The sequence below is a fragment of the Narcine bancroftii genome, chromosome 2, assembly GCF_036971445.1.
Source record: "Narcine bancroftii isolate sNarBan1 chromosome 2, sNarBan1.hap1, whole genome shotgun sequence".
Taxonomy (NCBI): Eukaryota; Metazoa; Chordata; class Chondrichthyes; order Torpediniformes; family Narcinidae; genus Narcine; species Narcine bancroftii.
Window position 1 is genome coordinate 40,631,944 of NC_091470.1, and position 18,442 is coordinate 40,650,385.

The following is an 18,442-nucleotide window of genomic DNA, read 5'->3' on the forward strand; positions in this document are numbered from 1 at the left end:
CATCCACTACTCTCTGTGACATCTCCGCTAAACATTCCTCCCCTCACCTTAAACAGATTTCCTCTGGTATTTGCTACTGTTGCCCCAGGAAAAGGGTGCTAAGCTGTCCATTTTATGCCTCTTATAATCCTGTAGATCTCCATTAAGTCACCTGTTATCCTTTTTCGCTCCAAAGAGAAAAGCCCTTGTTCTATTAACTTGCCAATCCAGGCAACATCCTGGTCAATCTCCTCTGCACCTCTCCAAAGCTTCTACATTCTTCCTGTAATAAGGTGACCAAAACTGAACACAATATTCCAAACATCAAGAAACAGCTCCACTTGGAGATATGGTGGATGAAGCTGTCAGTGATCCCCAGGATAAGATGCTGCCCTGAGGAACTCTTCTTGCAGTCTGAAGGTATTTGGCCTCCAATAACTACAACAGTCTTCCTGTGTGCCAAATCTGACACCAGCTACTAGAGAGTACTACACTGATAAACATTGAATTTATGTTAATGAGAGCTTCTGAGCATCTCCATTAGTCAAATTCTACCTTTATGTAAAGGGCAGTCATTAACAGTTCTCGTCATGTCAGAGAAGACGATAGATTAGAGATTGATAATATCCAATGTAGAAATAATGAGGTAGTCTGACGTGTGGCTTTACTCACATTTCAAAGATAAAATACATTGGGTATAACTGACAACTGAATGGATTATACCCAGCATGTGGGAGGAACAGCTTTGACAGATTGAATGGACTTTTCTCATCCATATTCTTCAGTTGTTGACTGTGAATTTGTTCAAAAATGGAACTAATAAATTATGCAAGTCTGTATTATTTATATATTTATTTCCTCTTGCAATTTTATGGAGTTATTTAGACTTCTCTTTTCCTTCAATAATATTTCTTCCATGGAGTTAATGTTTCCATCTCCTAATTTCTTGCTCTGAGGTCAGACGTGGGAAGGATGTTTGATCAGGCCTCTTGCCTCACCAATCACCCATTTACACTCAGAATACACTAATTCCATTTTCTCTTTTAGTTCCCATGTATTCCCATTCCACTATTCACCTACACACTAGGAACAATTAACAGTGGCTATTTAAACTATCAATTCATAGAACCATACAATTGTATAGCCCCTTCATCTCATTATGTCATCATCAACCTTTCTGACCATCGACACTAATCCCATTTGCCTGCATTTGGATCAAACCCTTCTATGGCTTGCCTATACAAGTGTCAATCCCTGATGCGACTTTCTTCACACATTAATAAAGACTCTTTCTTTGTAAGTAAGCTGCATTCAGACTCGTTACCTCTCAGACAATATGTCTCAGTCAAGATTCTTCAGCCCTGTTAGTTAAAGGAACCTACAGCTATTTTCTCTTTCCACACTGCTCCTAGATCCCTATGAAAAACTCTGCATTATAACAACAGCAAAAGACATTTCAGAAATACAAGTGCAATGAATAACCAATACTATTGGATAGGGTGGCAGGGTGTCCAGAATGTTTTCCTTAAACAATACATAGAGATCACTATGAAAGAGGGCACAACACTGGACCTTCCATTGGGGAACAAAGCAGACAGGTGGCTAGAGCATCAATGGTGCAGCACTTGTGAACTTAACTCTATTGTGGAAAATGATACAAGTCATAAAGTCCTAAAATGGGATGAAGGTAAGGTTATTTGCTCACTAATGTAGATTTGAACGAAGAGCAGGGGAGTTCTCCCTAGTGACCTGATCAACATTTATCCTTCAACCATCATCATCTACAGATTACCTGATTGCGATCATGTTGCTGCTTGGAGAACCTTGCAGTATGCAAATTACCCGGCACATGTCCTCAATTGCAATAAATACATTAATTCTGAAAGGTTTTGGCAATAAATCATTTTGGTCCATTCTGATTTTGTGTAAGTACGGTATTTTTATGTTTGCATAGATTTGAGAGGTGATTAATTTCACATTATTTTCCAGGAGCACTGGACCTGATCATAATCTATTCTAAGTGTAGGGTTTCTGGTTCTCAATTTATTTCAGTTTTCCCTTTCCTGATAAAATAAATCTTTCTCGAGCTCTTTCCTTTTGTTTCTGTCTCTCTCTGTTTATTCGTCCACAAATCATCTCCATTAGGATGCAAGTCGCTGAAAATAACGACTTATATGAATTACCCTGGTCTCTTGAAGCTTGTTCAATTTCCTTCAAAGTTCAAAATGTTTTTTCTTTAATTTATAACAGATATTGGGTTTTTTTTCTTTGATTCTGAGCTGCTTACCTGGCTTTACTGAAGAAAATTATTGATGATTGATACACACTGCAGTAAAATTTTAATGTAGATGAGACTGTCCTTTTTGTAAATGAATACCAAAATGAACTTGCATTTTTATAAAAGAGAAAAAAGTGTTTGGGGTCATTATTTAGAAGTTTGGGAATGTTTTTTGTCACCAGAAATAAATTGTAGGAATTTAATTCTTAGTTTTTATCATTGAGCCTATGGTAAAATGGATTTTGTTTAACATCATTTCACTTAAAGTAGCACTTCTCAAGAACATAACAATAATGTTAAGTGAAGCCCACCTATACACACGGCACAACTCAGCTCCAGTGATCATCAACACTTTCATTTAAATATGCTGGGCCTTAATTCCACATCCACAAAACAAAACTCTACCAACCTGTGCCTCTCCTCCGACAATTATAGTTGATTGCCAGATGCTGGAAAATGTGTGTATCTCGAGAGACCCTTGCAGTGAAATAGATTGTTGATGATGAAGACCACCACCACCTTTAGTCTGTCAACCCAGCATTTACATGATGAAGGATGAAAGTATTTCAGGATTTGGAGTATTTGAAATATTTGTGCAGTATCGTTGGGGTAGCAGTTAGCACAATGCACCAGTGACATGGGCTTGAATCTGACACTGTCTGTAAGGAGTTTGTATATTCTCCCCATGTCTGCGTGAATTTCCTCCAGGTGCTCTGGTTTCCTCCCACCCTTCAAAAATATACAGGGTAGGTTAATTGGTGTATTTGGTGGGCATGGGCTCATGTGTCTGAAGGGCTGTGTGTCTAAATTTTTTTAAATATTACAGATTAAAATCAAAGTCCGACACAAAGCTGTGGACATAATGGACTGTATGCTTTCGAGTTTTGAACCAGCCACAACAGGCATCTCAAGGCAGTGGTACATTATGATCCACAATGTCTCCAAGTTCCCTGGAAGAACAAGCAAATCAATCTCAGTGTTGTCTCCTAGGCCAACATCGCCTCTACTAGTTGGTCAGAAACACTTAACATGCAATTTCACTCACACAGCTGACACTAAACTGCAAAATCAGACACTCGATTTTAAGGTGCATCATGGGATGAGATTACCGGACAGGTAGGGAAAACCATGTAAGAATGGTTTCAAAGCCTCAGTGAAGAAATGCATTATCCTCACTGACTCCTGCGAGCCTCTGTCCCATGACCGCTCAAAATGATGAAGAAGCATTCAAGATGGTGCTGAGAACAGAAGAAGCAGAGTTTCTCACAAGCCATTCACTAACCTCTTCTATCAGCCTTCACCTATACTATTTATATCCTCTTTCGTCACTTCAGAAACCAGAAAAGAAGCAAGTCATCCTTGCAATATAATGTGGATAAGCGTGTGGTTATCCACTTTGGAGGAAAGAATGGGAGGGCTGAATACTATCTTAATGGTATCCAATTAGGAAAAGGGGAGATGCAAAGAGACCTGGGTGCCACTGTGCATCAGTCATTAAAAGTGGGCATGCAGGTGCAGCAAGCAGTAAAAAAGGCGAATGGTATGTTGGCGTTCATATCAAGAGGATTCAATTACAGGAGCAGAGAGGTATTGATGCAGTTGTTTAGGGCCTTGGTAAGACTTCACCTGGAGTATTGTGTTCAGTTTTGGTCTCCTTATCTGAGGAAAGACATCATTGCCGTGGAGCCAGTGCAGAAAAGGTTTACCAGATTGATACCAGGAATGGTGGGTCTTGCATATGAAGAAAGGCTAAAACAACTGGGCTTGCACTTGCTGGAGTTTAGACGATTAAGTGGAGATTTAATAGAAACGTTCAAAATTCTTAAGGGATTTGGCAGGCTGGATGCAGGAAGATTGTTCCCAATGTTAAGCAAGTCTAGATCCAGGGGTCACAGTTTAAGGATAAAGGAGAAGTCCTTTAGGACTTAGATGAGGAAGAATTTTTCACTCAGAGGGTGGTGAATTTATGGAATTCTCTGCCACAGGAAGTGATTGAGGCCGGTTCTATAGCTATATTTAAGAAAGAGTTAGATTCAGTACTTGTGACTAGGGGGATCAGGGGGTATGGAGAGAGACCTGGAACAGGGTACTGAGTGGATGATCAGCCATGATCAAAATGAATGGCGGTGTAGGCTTGAAGGGCCAAATGGCCTACTCCTACACCTATTTTCTATGTTTCTATGGTCCCAAGAGACTGTCTATGTTTAGATAGGTGGCCTAAATGGATCAAATGGAGCAGCTAATCAATGTTCATTAGCAATTGTGAAGAATTTGTGCATCTCAGCCTATTTTGGCTGCAACACCCTGATTTTTTTAATTACAGTATCCACCTGCTGCTCTACACAAAGCCGTGGAAAATTATTAAATAAACAGGTCAAAGGGGTTCTTTTTGGCTGTTCCTGTTGGGGCAATGGATCAGAGTCGAGAATTCTACTTCTGTTCATCTCTTTGACCAAACAAATTTACAAACTCAGGATTCAAGATTCCTTTTCTGTCATGTAATAAAACAGGTGAAATAGAACAAAATTGACTTTATTCTTCCTTAAGGCGGCAAAGATTTGCCATCAGTAGAAATTGCCCAGTGCCCCTTACAGTTAGAGGAAGAGAAGCAAAGCCAAGTCCCCACGGAATCACTGAATCTTTGGTGTACTGACAATAATCACACCAGCGGTGCGAGTATAAGACAACTTTAATAAACTAATATGTACACTAAAAGGTCTTGTCTCTTTGCAAGACGAACCTGGAAGGCTAGACTGTAGCTCTGGACTGCTTTATATACAAGGTCACCAGGATGACCCCTGGTGACCTAGTGGTGTAATTACATATCACCACACATGGATCACCTCCAGTGCTTCCTCAGCCTCAGCAACTACAGAGCCTTCAGCCACCCGAGCTCCAGATCCAAACCCCTGACACGATCAGGAGGCTTTCAGCACCCTTGGCATCCTTTTACTTCCGATACCTGGTACCCTTCAACCAATCTTGAGCCAATGTCCAGCAATCTGTAGCCTGGTGTGAGTCCTTTGACCACAGTCGCCAACAGCCCACACCCTGCATGGGTTCCTTGAGTTATGTCACCAACAGCCCACAGTCCGTCACCAAGCACCAGCTGCCTGTACTGCTCAGCTTAATTCACTGCACATATAGTTAATGTATAGATGGGGCAGGGAGGAAGGTGATAAATGTGATGTGTTTAAGTCAAAAATATCAAAATCAATCATTGTTAAAAATTGGAGAATAAGCAAAGTAATGGAAATGCCAACCGAATGCTATGCCATTAGAAAGACCCATAAACACACCCATCTGTTATAAATATTTATAGATATTGATTGATTTTAAACATGATGAAGTCTTTATAAAACTTCAACAATGAGCAAAATATTCTCCTAAAATTAAAATAGAGTAACTAGTGTAATAAAAATGTGGAAATTATAATACAGCTCTTTCACTGTATTTAATACTGAGAAACAATGTTACCAAACTTATTAATTCATGACGAACAGCAGATACAATTAGCATTCTCATTACCTAGATTAGATGAGGCATGTTTGCATTGGTGGTCATTTAACACCCTGCCTGGGCTGTACCCAATAATCCAGTATGGAAGGATATCTTCAAATAAGTTTTTTTTAATGGATCATTTACCAAAACAAATTGATATTGTGGGACTTACAGCACAGTAGAAGCCAATTCCAGCCATTTAATCTTCTGCTACTCAATTTCATCCAAATTAACCTACCCCCCAGTACATTTTGAAGGGTGGGTAAAAACTGGAGCAATCAGGGAAAACCCACGCAAACTCCTTACAGTCAGCATGAGATTTGAATCCTAGGTCCCTGTTGCTGTTATAGTGTCGTACTAACGTCTATGCTAACTATGCCATCCATTTACTGCTTTGTGTCATGTAGACTGGTCATTAGTGAACAATAATATATTGATTAATACAAAGAAAAGTGACAGAGATCAATATGTTTTTGGATTTTTGGAAATCAAGGAATAAGGAGTTAGTGCAGGAAAGTGGTGCTCTTGTAAAAGATCAGTCATAATTTTATTGAAGGTTAGAACAAGTGAAGTGGGCCACACTACACTTGCTTCAATTTTTTTAGGTTCATTTATTCTCAGAAATCGTGACAGAATCATAGAAAGTTTCTCGATGTGTTTCTGAGCTCCAGCAACAATGGCCATTAAATAATGATCCAGCCTTAAAATGAATTTTAAAGCCGCTCTATTCAAAAGCAATTGTTCCTGTGTACCACCTGACAATTTATGTAACAAACAACTCCAGGCCACCAAGTTTGAGAGTCTAGTGGCATGGTGCTGAGATAACAAACAACTTGCTGGTCATTCACAATACAAAGGAGCTGATCAAAGATTTCAGGGAGGGAGTAGAGGCTCCACTATTGACTACCTGAAGGGGGAGACAGTAGATCATTTCAAGTTCTTGGAAGTAAATAATTTAACAACCTGGCCTGGATCAACCACTTGATGTGACGGTTAAGAAAGAACACCACTGCCTCTACTTTCTGAGAAGACTAAGGAAGTTCGGTATGTCCTCCATGTCATTCAATTTTCTGTAGGTTCACCATCAAAATCATACAAGTAGAATACATCACAGCATGGTGTTGGAGCTGCTCTGCACAAGACACTGAAAGAAGCTGCAAAAGGTGATGAATGGAGGTCAAAACGTCGCTCAAACTTCCCTCCCCTCCATCAACTCCATCTGCACTTCATGCTGCCCATGTAAGGCAACCAACCTACTGTAGGACCCTCTGGTAGTAATGTTATTAGTTTGGTATTTGATCTGTTGATGATTCAGTATTGTGTTTTATCTGGGTCAGACGGAGCAAAGGAGGGGCCCCACATGAAAAGTATACTTTGAGTCATTTTCAGTAAAGGTATTGAATGCTAAGCTCAAAGTGGTCTTTATTGTGTATGTGAACCCAACCCAACATGGTGTCAGAAGTGGAGATGCTTTGAGTCACGGACTGGAAGACAGACATCCTGCTTAAAAAAAAAGTTGCAGCATGGAGTATGAGCCGGGACACCTGGAGAGGTGCCCCAACTGGGATCTGAAGCACCTCCAATGGCGACTTTCACCATTAAACCTCTGGAATCCTTCGACTTCTCGAAGCCAAAGGATTGGGAGAAGTGGATTAGGAGATTTGAGAGTTTCAGACTGGCAAGTAACTTGAACAACTCCACCAAAGCTAACCAAGTGAATAAACTGGTATACTGCATGGGGGACGAGGGTGATGAGGTGCTACGAGGGCTGGATTTAACAAGCGACCAGCATCAATGTTATAATGCAGTAAGGAAAGGTTTCGACACACATTTCGTTCCAAAGAAAAATGTGTTATATGAATGGGTCAAATTTAACAAGAGAGGACAGCATCCTATGGAAGTTGTGGACTCATTCATCACAGCATTGTATGTACTGTCAGAGAACTGTGAGTATGGAGATCTGCATGACAAACCTTTGAGAGACAGATTAGTAGTGGGTCTTGGAGATTAATCACTGTCAGTGAGGATCCAACTTGATAAAGACCTCACCCTCACAAAAGCTATCACAATGGCTAGACAGTGAGAGGAAATAAAGCAGCCATAGACTGACGAAAGGGGATGTCACTGCTAGTAAAGTAGAAATGAATGCAATGCACATGAAGAGGGGAAAACACCACAAATACAAAGCCTAGGAACAGACACAGGGAGAACCAAAATTTAAGAAAACAGTGCAGAGCAGAGTGGACCACAAAGCATGCCCCAAATATGGAAAGACTAGATCGTTACATGGATAGGAGGGGACTAGAGGAGTATGGACCGGGTGTTGGTCAGTGGGTCTAGGAGGTTGGGGATTTGCTACGGCATGGATTAGTAGGGCCGAACTGGCCTGTTCTGTGCTGTAAGTGGTTATATGGTTATATGGTAAAACACCTTTCTACTCAGCATTTCAGTGCCCAGCCAAGAGTGCAGAATGCCAGCGAATGAGGTTGTTGAGGATGTGGATGGACTGTTTCTAGGAGAGGTGGCTTCCAGTAAGGAACATCAAGATAGGAGGAAGTAAGGTAACCTTCAAAATCGAGACTGGAACTGACGTTATAGGCATTCCCGAGCAGAAGTTTAAAAAAGTCATACACGAAGAGGGTAAGCTAGATAAAGCTCAGAAGCCACTCTATGGTCCAGCTGGAGTGAAACTGATGGTCCTGGGGTCAGCTACTAAAACACACTCAGACAGAGAGAGGAGCACCACAGAGGAAGTCTTTGTGGTGATAGATCTCTTTCTTTCTTTGGCTTGGCTTCGCGGACGAAGATTTATGGAGGGGTATGTCCACGTCTGCTGCAGGCTCGTTGGCGACTGACAAGTCCAATGTGGGACAGGCAGGCACGGTTGCAGCGGTTGCAAGGGAAAATTGGTTGGTTGGGGTTGGGTATTGCGTTTTTCCTCCTTTGTCTTTTGTCAGTGAGGTGGGCTCTGCGGTCTTCTTCAAAGGAGGTTGCTGCCCGCCCTCCAGCGCATGACGTCCTGTTTTGCGGAAACTGCCAAAATGTTTGGCCTGGAAGTCAGCCTGAAGAAAACTGAGGTCCTCCATCAGCCAACTCCCCACCATGACCACCAGCCCCCCCACATCTCCATCGGGCACACTGAACTCAAAAACGGTCAACCAGTTTACCTACCTCGTCTGCACAATTTCATCTGATGCAAGGATCGACAAGGAGATAGACAACAGACTCGCCAAGGCAAATAATGCCTTTGGAAGACTACACAAAAGAGTCTGGAAAAACAACCACCTGAAGAAACACACAAAGATCAGCATGTACAGAGCCGTTGAGAGATCTACAGGTGGCGCTATTGAGCAGACCAACCTCAGTGAAACTCAAGCTGGTAGACAGAGTTGACGCATAGACCAAGAGACAGTCAGAAATACATATCCTAAACTCTGTAAAGGATTCAGGCTGGTTTAGAAGCCTTGCAACATTAAACTCAAACCTGACGTCAAGCCCACTCATGGGCAAAGTGAAGAAAGAGCTAGAGAGAATGGAAAATCTAGGGGTAATCAGCTGCATGGAGGAACCAACAGATTGGTGTTGTGGCAAGGTGGTAGCCCCAAAAAAGATCAAAGAGGACGTTCGCATTTGTATGGACTTGAATGGGTCAGTGTGCCGTGAAAAGTAGACCAAACCTTAGGCATGTTTACAGGTACACAATATTTCACTTAATATTTCACTTAGTTGGATGCAAACACGGTCTTTTGGCAGATTCCCTTGTCTCAAGAATCAGCTCTCTATACCACCTTTATCACAGTATCTCCTCTGCCCCAGAACACTTCCAGAACAGGATTGGTATCGAGGTTACCGCAGATCTGGAAAGGGCTGTCTGTCACATGGATGATATCCTCATCTGGGAGGCCACAAAGGACCAGCACGACGCTAGACTCCGTGTTCTCCTGGAGCAAGCAGAAAAAGTACAGGTCACTCTCAACATGTCCAAATGTGAGTTTGGGAAAAGAGAGGTTAAGTTTCTTGGATACATCATCTCATTTTAACTGGGTCTGGTATGGTATAGTGAATTAGTTAGGGAGGTTCATACCATACCTGGCTAAAAATGACAAGCCAGTGAGACCTGCTGTCCAAAAAGAACCAGTGGTGCTGGGGTCATGAGCAACAGAGTACATTTTGCAGCCTCAAGCATGAGCTCTCATCTGCACCGGTCCTTCGGCTGTACGACCCTAACAAGCAACTGAGAATATCAGCTGACACCTCATCCTATGGGCTAGGAGCAGTGATGCTAGAAAACGATGGAGACATTTGGTCACCAGTTGCTTATGCATCTAGGTTGCTGACAGACAGAGCAGCGACATGATCAACTGGAAAAAGAGGTGCCAGCACTGACCTGGGCCTGTGAGAGATTTAGTGATCTCATCCTTGGACTACATTTTGAGCTGGAAACCTCTTGTGAGTCTACTAGATCGGCAGGCTTTGGACTCACTGCTACCTTGGATACAAAGGTTCAGGATGCGCTTGATGAGGTACTCTTACACGATCTCACACACACCTGGAAAAAGCCTCACGACAGCTGACACACTCTCTGCTGCCTCCCCACTCAAAGATGGTGCTTCACATGCCGACAGTGACCTCATGGAAGATACTAATATCTACATTGAGTCTGTGCTGGACAATCACCCAGCAAATGGCAGATACCTGAATGAGCTTCACAGCAGCTGTGTGCCAACAGTGTTTGCACACATGTCATGAGATACTGTGTTGAGGGTTGGCCAGACAGGAACCAGCTACAGGGTTTACTGGCATGAGAGGGCAGTTCTAAACGTGCATGAAGGACTTCTCATGTGTGGCACAGGTTAGTTATTCCTGAAGATCTATTCACTCTTAGAGACAGTACTTATTTTCTAGTGGTGGACTATTTCTCTAGATAGATAGAAATAGTGTACATCAGTCCAACAAGATCCACAGATGTAATTATTAATTTGAAATCTATGTTCGCACAACATGGCATCCAGAGACATTCATAAGTGACAATGGATCACAATTCCCTGGATACAAAATGAAAGACTTTGTGGTGGATTATGGGTTTGAGTATGTAACCAGCAGCCCTAAATATCCCCAGAGTAATGGCACTGTTCAAACTGCTAAAAACTTGCTTAAAAAGGCCAGGGATCCCTATCATGCCTTTTTGGCCTACAGAGCCACACCTCTGAGCAACATCTACAGCCATGCTCAGTTGCTCATGGGACATCACCTTCGCACCACATTGCCTACCCTTCCAGAGAGGTTGCAGCCAGCTCTCCCAGACCTGCTACAACTCCAATCCAAGGAGAGGGAGACAAGATGGGTGGATGCAAAATATTTCAATAAGAGGCATAGAACAACCGACCTTGCAAAGCTGCCACCTGGAGGCCATGTTTGGATCTCAGATGCAAGAGCACAAGGCACAGTGACATCCATACACCACAGCCCATAGTCGTACCTAATCAGCAGAACACAAGGAAAACTGAGGAGGAATCATTACCATCTCGTGTCTATACCAGCGCTAGAGTGTCAGGGCAATTATCTACAGGAGCACCTGCCGGAAGTGGACACTTCAGCAGAAGCAGGTTCAGGGACTCTGTCACCAGCAACAAAATCCCAGAGTTCACCTGGCGTCATGAGAACAAGGTTAGGTAGAGAATTTATAAAACCATAGACTTAACCTGTGAGAGACTGAAAAAAAGAGTTCAATGGAAATATGTATTATGAATGTTTTTCATCTTAATTGAAATGAGCAGAAGCCACAGCTAAGGTTAAATAATTTGGCATTTGACCTGTTGATGATCTCACGGGAGCGGGCTTCAGTATTGTGTTGTTTCCAGGTCAAACAGGGCAGTGGAACGAACGAGGGGCCCCGCATGAAAAGTGTACAGCGGGGTTGTTTTCATTAAAGGTTCTGAACGCTAAGCTCAAAGTGGCCTTTATTGTGTATATGTGAACACAACACCGCAGACCCATCCCACCAGGTCACACTCTCTCTTCTCTCCTCCCATTGAGGAGAAGGTTAAGGAATGTGAAATTACGCAGCAGGCTTAAGGATAGTTTCTTCCCCATAGCCATCACTCTACTGAATGAACCCCTCTCATTGTTCCAGGCAAGGTGCGACCATAAACTTGAACTTGATCTCCCATCATCCTATCTCTGCAATAAAAATGGGGATGAGCACGTGCATAAAATGGGAAGGACAAGGAGAGTTTAATTAGTCATGACCTCTCAGATGGACCAGTGCCTAAATTGAGAGCAATTAAGAGCATTTATAAAGTGACTACACCAGCAAAGATATATTCAACAGTCCAAGGATTAATGTTGAGAGATATAGATAATGGAGTGACACTATTGTGAAGATAAAACAATGGTGTTCTCCTTGCTGGTAGGTCTTTCATCATTAACTAAACACATGCATAGCCACTTGATAATATGGAAAATTAATGCTGCTCTTGGTTTTCTTGAACTCCATTGCTCATCTTCCAATTTACACATGGAACATAGAACAGTACAGCATTAGAAAAGGACCTTCAGTGCACAATCTTTCTAGGTCAACCAAGATGGTAATTTAAACCAATCCCATCTGTCTGCATATGCTCCATATCTCTCCACTCTCTGTTACTTATTACAAGAGAAATACACAGCCTGCTCTTGAGATGGACGCAATAAAACAGCCACAAGGCATATCCTTCATTCCCTCAATCATTCTCCAATCAATTAATACATCATTCTTGTGGGGCATGCAGTATCTTTGGTGGCTTTATTTCCTACACATCAATGACAGCTTGGAACACTCTGCAGTTGTGCAAGTACAATTAAATGTATGCCTTCATTTCTTTAAACCTTTTAATGGGATAAGGGTTGGTATTCGTGAGCCAACAGGAAACGCAGAAAGCTTCCATGGAGAATCTCGTCAGCTTTCTCAACTCTGGAATGAAAAAAAACAGTTCCTTCTTGCCTAAGACTAAAGTTGAAATAACTCTCAGAGCCAAATAACATCATCAGACTTAGAGTTCCATTAGTGGATAAGGACTTTGATGCCTCTAGGTGGGTTTTTTGTTAGTAACTAACCTGGGCCCTGCCAACAGTTAGCACAGCCATTTCCACCAATCAGGAATGATAGTAATCTTTCTAAATATTTTAAATATTAGCAATTAGATAAAATTACAAAACTAGCAAATAGTTAAGTACTAGTTGTGGTTCAGATTTACTGGTTTATTGAAACAAAGCAAATTTATGATTATGTTAGTCTAATGTTGTAAATATTAATGCTTTGATTATATACTGCAGTTTTGTTGGAAACATGCAAACAAGTACCCAGTAGAAGGAGCTTTGTTAAAGTTTAAATGTGCCTTGAAGTAATTTGCTGCAACTTACTTCTTCCCTTGTGTGAACAAGGACTGATCGTCCTCTGAATCTCATGGCCTTCATTCAGAACTTGCTATTTACCATCAATCTTTAAATATCCAACAGAAAGACAAACAATCATATAAATTTAATGTGATCAGTTAACAATTGATCATTTTCTAACTTAGTTCAAATATTCTCCAGTTCAGATTGTGGTGAATCATTGATGTTTTGGTTTGATGTAAATTATGCAGCGTACTAGGAGTGCTATAACTCCAAAGCAGCATTTCAAAGTTCATTAAGCAGTCAACTTGTGCTCCTGTGCTCATTATTTTCCTGCAGTCAGTAATTACATTATGAACACAATATTGCCCTTTTCCTGCACTCATTAAAATTACATTCAGAAGTCTATTTAATGAAACAATCATAATGGTACAGAAATTGCCAGTTCAGGTTAGTCTCCGCAGTCATCCTGTGCATTTCGTCATCCATCCAATTGCAGCTTGTTGACCAAATACATCCTGGAATCCAGCATTAAGGCCTGAGAAGATGTAAACACCTCAATGAGTCCATCAAACTCTCCACCTTTACGACATTCTGGCAAACTCAGTGGTCACCCTTTCCCATGGGACATGCGCCATTGTACAACTGGACAGGCTGCAGAGACTCCATGAGGAGCTCTGTCACCCGGGGATCACCAGGTCTGCACACTTTGTGAAGGCCTGCAACCTGACCTGAGCCTGCCCAGTATACGCTGAGTGTCAGCCCAACTTCTTTCGGCCCGAGAGGACCCATATCATTAAAGCCACACAGCCCTTCGAATGCCTTTCCTAAAACTTTGACTGGTGACAAAACCATCCCCATCATTGCCACCCATCAAAGATATGAGTGTTTAAATATTTTTGAAAGTCTACTGATATTCTTAACATTTATAAACCATTAAAATGAAATTAATTTAAATCATTGTAAAATGATTAAAAAATTTAAAAATAAAAACAAGGTATGTTGAAGGGCTCAGCCCAAAGTGTTGATTGGTGTGTAAGTATGAATACTATCACCAATGCATTTATTTGTATATATTTACATATAGCTGTAGTGATTGGCTGAGAGCTGTAGCCACGCCCACCGACAGGTCATAAAGGGCTGGTCCTAACCAGTCTGGACTGGTCGACCTCGATGTAATACGCTCCAGTCATTTGCTAATAAAAGCCTTGGTTTGAGTCAACAGATCTTTGGGTCATTCGACGTGCTATAATTGGGTAATTTTATCTTTGGTACATAAAGTACTGCTTGACCTGCTGAGTTTCTCCAGCATTGTGTTTTTACTTCAATCACAATGTCTGAAGACTTTCATGTTTTACTTCAGGTAACAACACAAAAAAAGTTTTAAATAATTTAAAACTTAGACAATTTAAAAGAATTATTCCTTCTCCTCATCAAATTATTTTGCAGTCTTACAATCCCCAATGAAATTAATGAAACCATTAACTAGGGTTGACCTGGTGCAAGTTTGAAGAGTTGATTCCAGTTTAAATGCTGAATGGACACAAACCGCACATTTACCTCCCATTCTCTTATTTTCTTGCACTATTTATTTATTTTGAAATGTAATGTATAGCAATATTTGCTATTTGCAATATCTGCTGCAAAACAATACATTTTGTGACATGTTCATGACAATAAGTTCTGGTTCTGAGTTCTGTAAAGATTATTGCAGACCGATGATTTCTATTTTATTCAGCCATGTGATGTGGACATAGAAGACCCGGTAGAGGTGAAGGGGTGTTTAGCTGGCTGGAGGTCTGTGACCGGTGTGAGGTGAAAAGTTTTGGGAGGTCAAATGTAATAAGAAAGTATACATCAAAGGTCAAAGAGCAGGATGTTTAGTCGCATGGATCCACAGTGATCTTGGAGTGTAGGTTCATAGCTCCCTGTTCATCATTTGTTTTGAATACAAAATTTGCCAAATCATGTTGCAATTGTATAAAACCTTTGTTGGATCGCATTTGGAGTAGTGTGTAGTCCTAGTCAGATGGATGTGGAGAATTTAGAAATAATGGATAAGAGGTTGGTCAGGATGTGTCCAGGATTAGAATTATTAGCAATGAGAAGTTGGACAAACTTGAACTGTTTTTTTTTCTGGAGGCTGAGGGGTGACCTGATGAAAACAAATGAAATTATAGGAGGCATTGATATGGTAAATCTTTCACTCAAGGTGGAAATGTCAAAATCCAGAATGCATAGATTTAAAGGAGATATGCAAGACAAGTTTTTTTGTGGCATGAAAAGTGGTAAGTGCCTAGAATGTGCTGCCAGGGGAGGTGGAAAAAGCACATGAAGAGGCAGGAACTGAAAGGATATACATGGTGTCCAGACAGATGGGATTAGTTAGATTTGCATCATAATTGGTATAGATACAGTGGGCCGATGGCCTTTTCTTTTAGTCTACTCTTTATGTAAAAGGTGTTTTGGTCATTGTGAACCAAAACCATTTTTACTTAACATCTTTACAAATGTGCAAGCTTCTGATCTATTTCTCTAAGCTACATATTTTGTTAGACTATAGGGAAATAAAGATTCGTTCATGATCCATCTACAGATATGGGACACTTATTTCAAACCTTTTTTATTGTAATTCAACAGTTCTGACATTTGGGAAAATTGCAATTGATTAATGTTCCTCTGTTATAAACCAATGAATTATTATTTCTGTTGATGAAAATAAAATATTTATGATAGTGTTCACCAAGTATAAATCTCTGAGGGAGGTACTGAGGATTAGGGTGGCACAGTTAGCATAGCGGATAACACAATGCCGTTACGGTGCCAGCGACCCTGGTTTGAATCTGGTACAGTCTGTAAGGAGGTTTACATTCAGCCCGTGTCTGCATGGGTTTCCTCCGAATGTTTTGGCTTCCTCAAATGTAAATGGGTTGCAGGTCAATTGGGTGCAATTGGGGGGCCTTGGGTTCGTGGGCTGGAAAGGCCACTTACTGTGCTCTTTGTCTAAATTTAACATTTAAACTCATCTCCTATGTTTCCTTTTCCCAATGCAATCCACCTCTAGTCTCCCTTCCCCTTCCACCTGCTGTTTCTACTTTCACCCACTCTTACCCCACTCACCTCATTTCATTATCCCTCCTCCTCCCACTTTCTCTCTCTCTCTCTCTCTCTCTCTCTCTCTCTCAACAGTTCCCCAACCCATTAAGTTTCTCCAGCAGATTATTTTTACATCTAGGGATTTAGACTCTCATTCCACATCTGGACTTGCCATTGAGTCCACAGGAGTCCAGCAACATCCTCAACTGTTGTGCAGCATGTACACTTCGCACCTCATTTCTCAGCTTTACGCCAGCCTCTGCTGGTCCATTTAGTCTATCCCCACTGAAGTGAGGTCATCAACTTTCAAGATAAGTTGCTTTGTCACTGAAGTACATACTTGAGATGTTGGTATCAATTATATATCACACAATTCAAACCCTAAAATAACAAAAGAAATAGAATGTTGTGTAAATATTTTGATATAAAGACAACCACATAAGACAATTGTATTTTTCTCGGATTGCTAATTGCTATCTACTTATTCTCTTTTATTTGCTTCTTCTTCCTATCTGGTGTATTCCTTTAGAACAGGGGTGTCAAACTCAAATTCACGGAGGGCCAAAATTAAAAACTTGGACTAAGTCGAGGGCCAAACTAAATATTTTTTGAAAATTTTCAACAACATCTGCATGTTTTCTCTTCTTTCAACATATGTAATGTTAAACTTTTTCTTATTAAAATAAATGTTTAATAATAGTTTTGGATAAACTCTTTCCAGAAGCATTAACAAATGAGAAATAAAATATTCAATAAATAATATTTCTCTGTAGAGGATTTGTCAAATGTTGCTAGTGTGCTGTCGAATAGTAATATCTGAGGGCTATTGAGAATGTGGGAGAATAACATGATTCCTGAAACAATCAAATGGGTGATTGATTGTGGGTATGAACTCTAGCAGGGTTATTTGCCATGCCCTTTTTCCATTGGTACAGATATCCTTTGATTTACACACTTTTCAAGTTTTATGCCTAATGAGCTTGTATCCAGGTGCAGGACCATTTTTAACCAGGAATATATTTATCACTGTGACATGAAACTATTGGAAGATCGTTTTATCCTGAGATTAAAGTTCATAATACTTACTCAGGCCTCTGTGTGGGAGGGCGGGGTTTGCGGGCGATCAGGTTGGACAACGACAGTGCGGGGGCATCGGCTCTCGCTGCAGGGCGGCATCTCGGCGGATCAGCGGCCCCGTCACCGTGAGTCGCGGGTCGGCCTGCGGCAGGGAGGGGGAGTGGGCAACGGTCCTGGAGAGTTCAGGCCCCCCCCTGAGTTTCTGCCGGACTCCCTTGACCTGCTGAGTTTCTCCTGGACCCCCCTTGACCTGCTGAGTTTCTGCCAGACCCCCCTTGACCTGCTGAGTTTCTCCCGGACCCCCCTTGACCTGCTGAGTTTCTGCCAGACCCCCCCTTGACCTGCTGAGTTTCTCCCAGACCTCCCTTGACCTGCTGAGTTTCTCCCGGACCCCCCTTGACCTGCTGAGTTTCTCCCGGATCCCCTTTTCTTTCCGTGCCGGTGTCCCAGGACCTTTCCAGGGCAGTCTCCGCGCTCAGGACCGCGCTGGGAACCCGGTCAGCGGTGGAGGAGCAGGTGAGCGCAGCTAATCCCGATCCAGTCCACGCCACTCCCGAGATTGGCGGGGGGTTCCACCCTACCTGCCCGACCAGCTTCGCTCTCCACGTGTACTCCGGGCACCCGCCGTTGGTCCGGTGGGAAGGCGCAGGGCGGCCGGAGGCCGGCGCCCCCATCGCCCGGCGGGGAGCCCCAATCTTCCCTCGGGGTCCCGACTCCATCTGCAGCTCCAAGAAACGCTGTGCCACTGGGGGTGCGGGCGCTGGGAAGCGGCCTTGGCTTCCCCTGACACCGGCCAGGCCGCGCTGCGGTGGGGGGGTGGGCGGGGGGGACACGACAACGTGTTTATAAAACAACCCACCACTACTTTTCAAGGACCAGGATTTTTCTCTCTCTCTCTCACCCTGGGACACAGCGGTTACTGTGCATGCGCTATATTGGCGCGGCGGCCAGCGGGCCACCTCTAATACATTTTTGATATGATCTTGCGGGCCATATATAATTACATCGCGGGCCAAATTTGGCCCGCGGGCCAGAGTTTGACATGTGTGCTTTAGAACATCTTTCTGCTCAGTCTAGCACCAGTATACTTCCCTACATTAGTTTTTGCTCTGCCTTTTGTGTTGCACCCTCCATCTT

At 42.2% G+C, this 18,442-nt stretch overlaps 1 long non-coding RNA gene across 2 annotated transcripts in view; it reads right to left on the reverse strand.

Annotated features, from left to right (window-relative positions):
• The window catches only part of LOC138752312 (uncharacterized), a 61,300-nt gene that overhangs the window by 3,941 nt on the left and 38,917 nt on the right, over window positions 1–18,442 (reverse strand). The window contains exons 1-2 of one of the 2 annotated variants that reach the window (XR_011350511.1): window positions 11,145–11,225; window positions 9,609–9,699 (exon numbers count right to left, since the gene is read on the reverse strand). This is a non-coding gene — a long non-coding RNA (uncharacterized lncRNA). Of the gene's footprint in view, window positions 1–9,608; window positions 9,700–11,144; window positions 11,226–18,442 lie in introns of those variants that run through there. The other variant, XR_011350510.1, reaches the window with a different exon arrangement.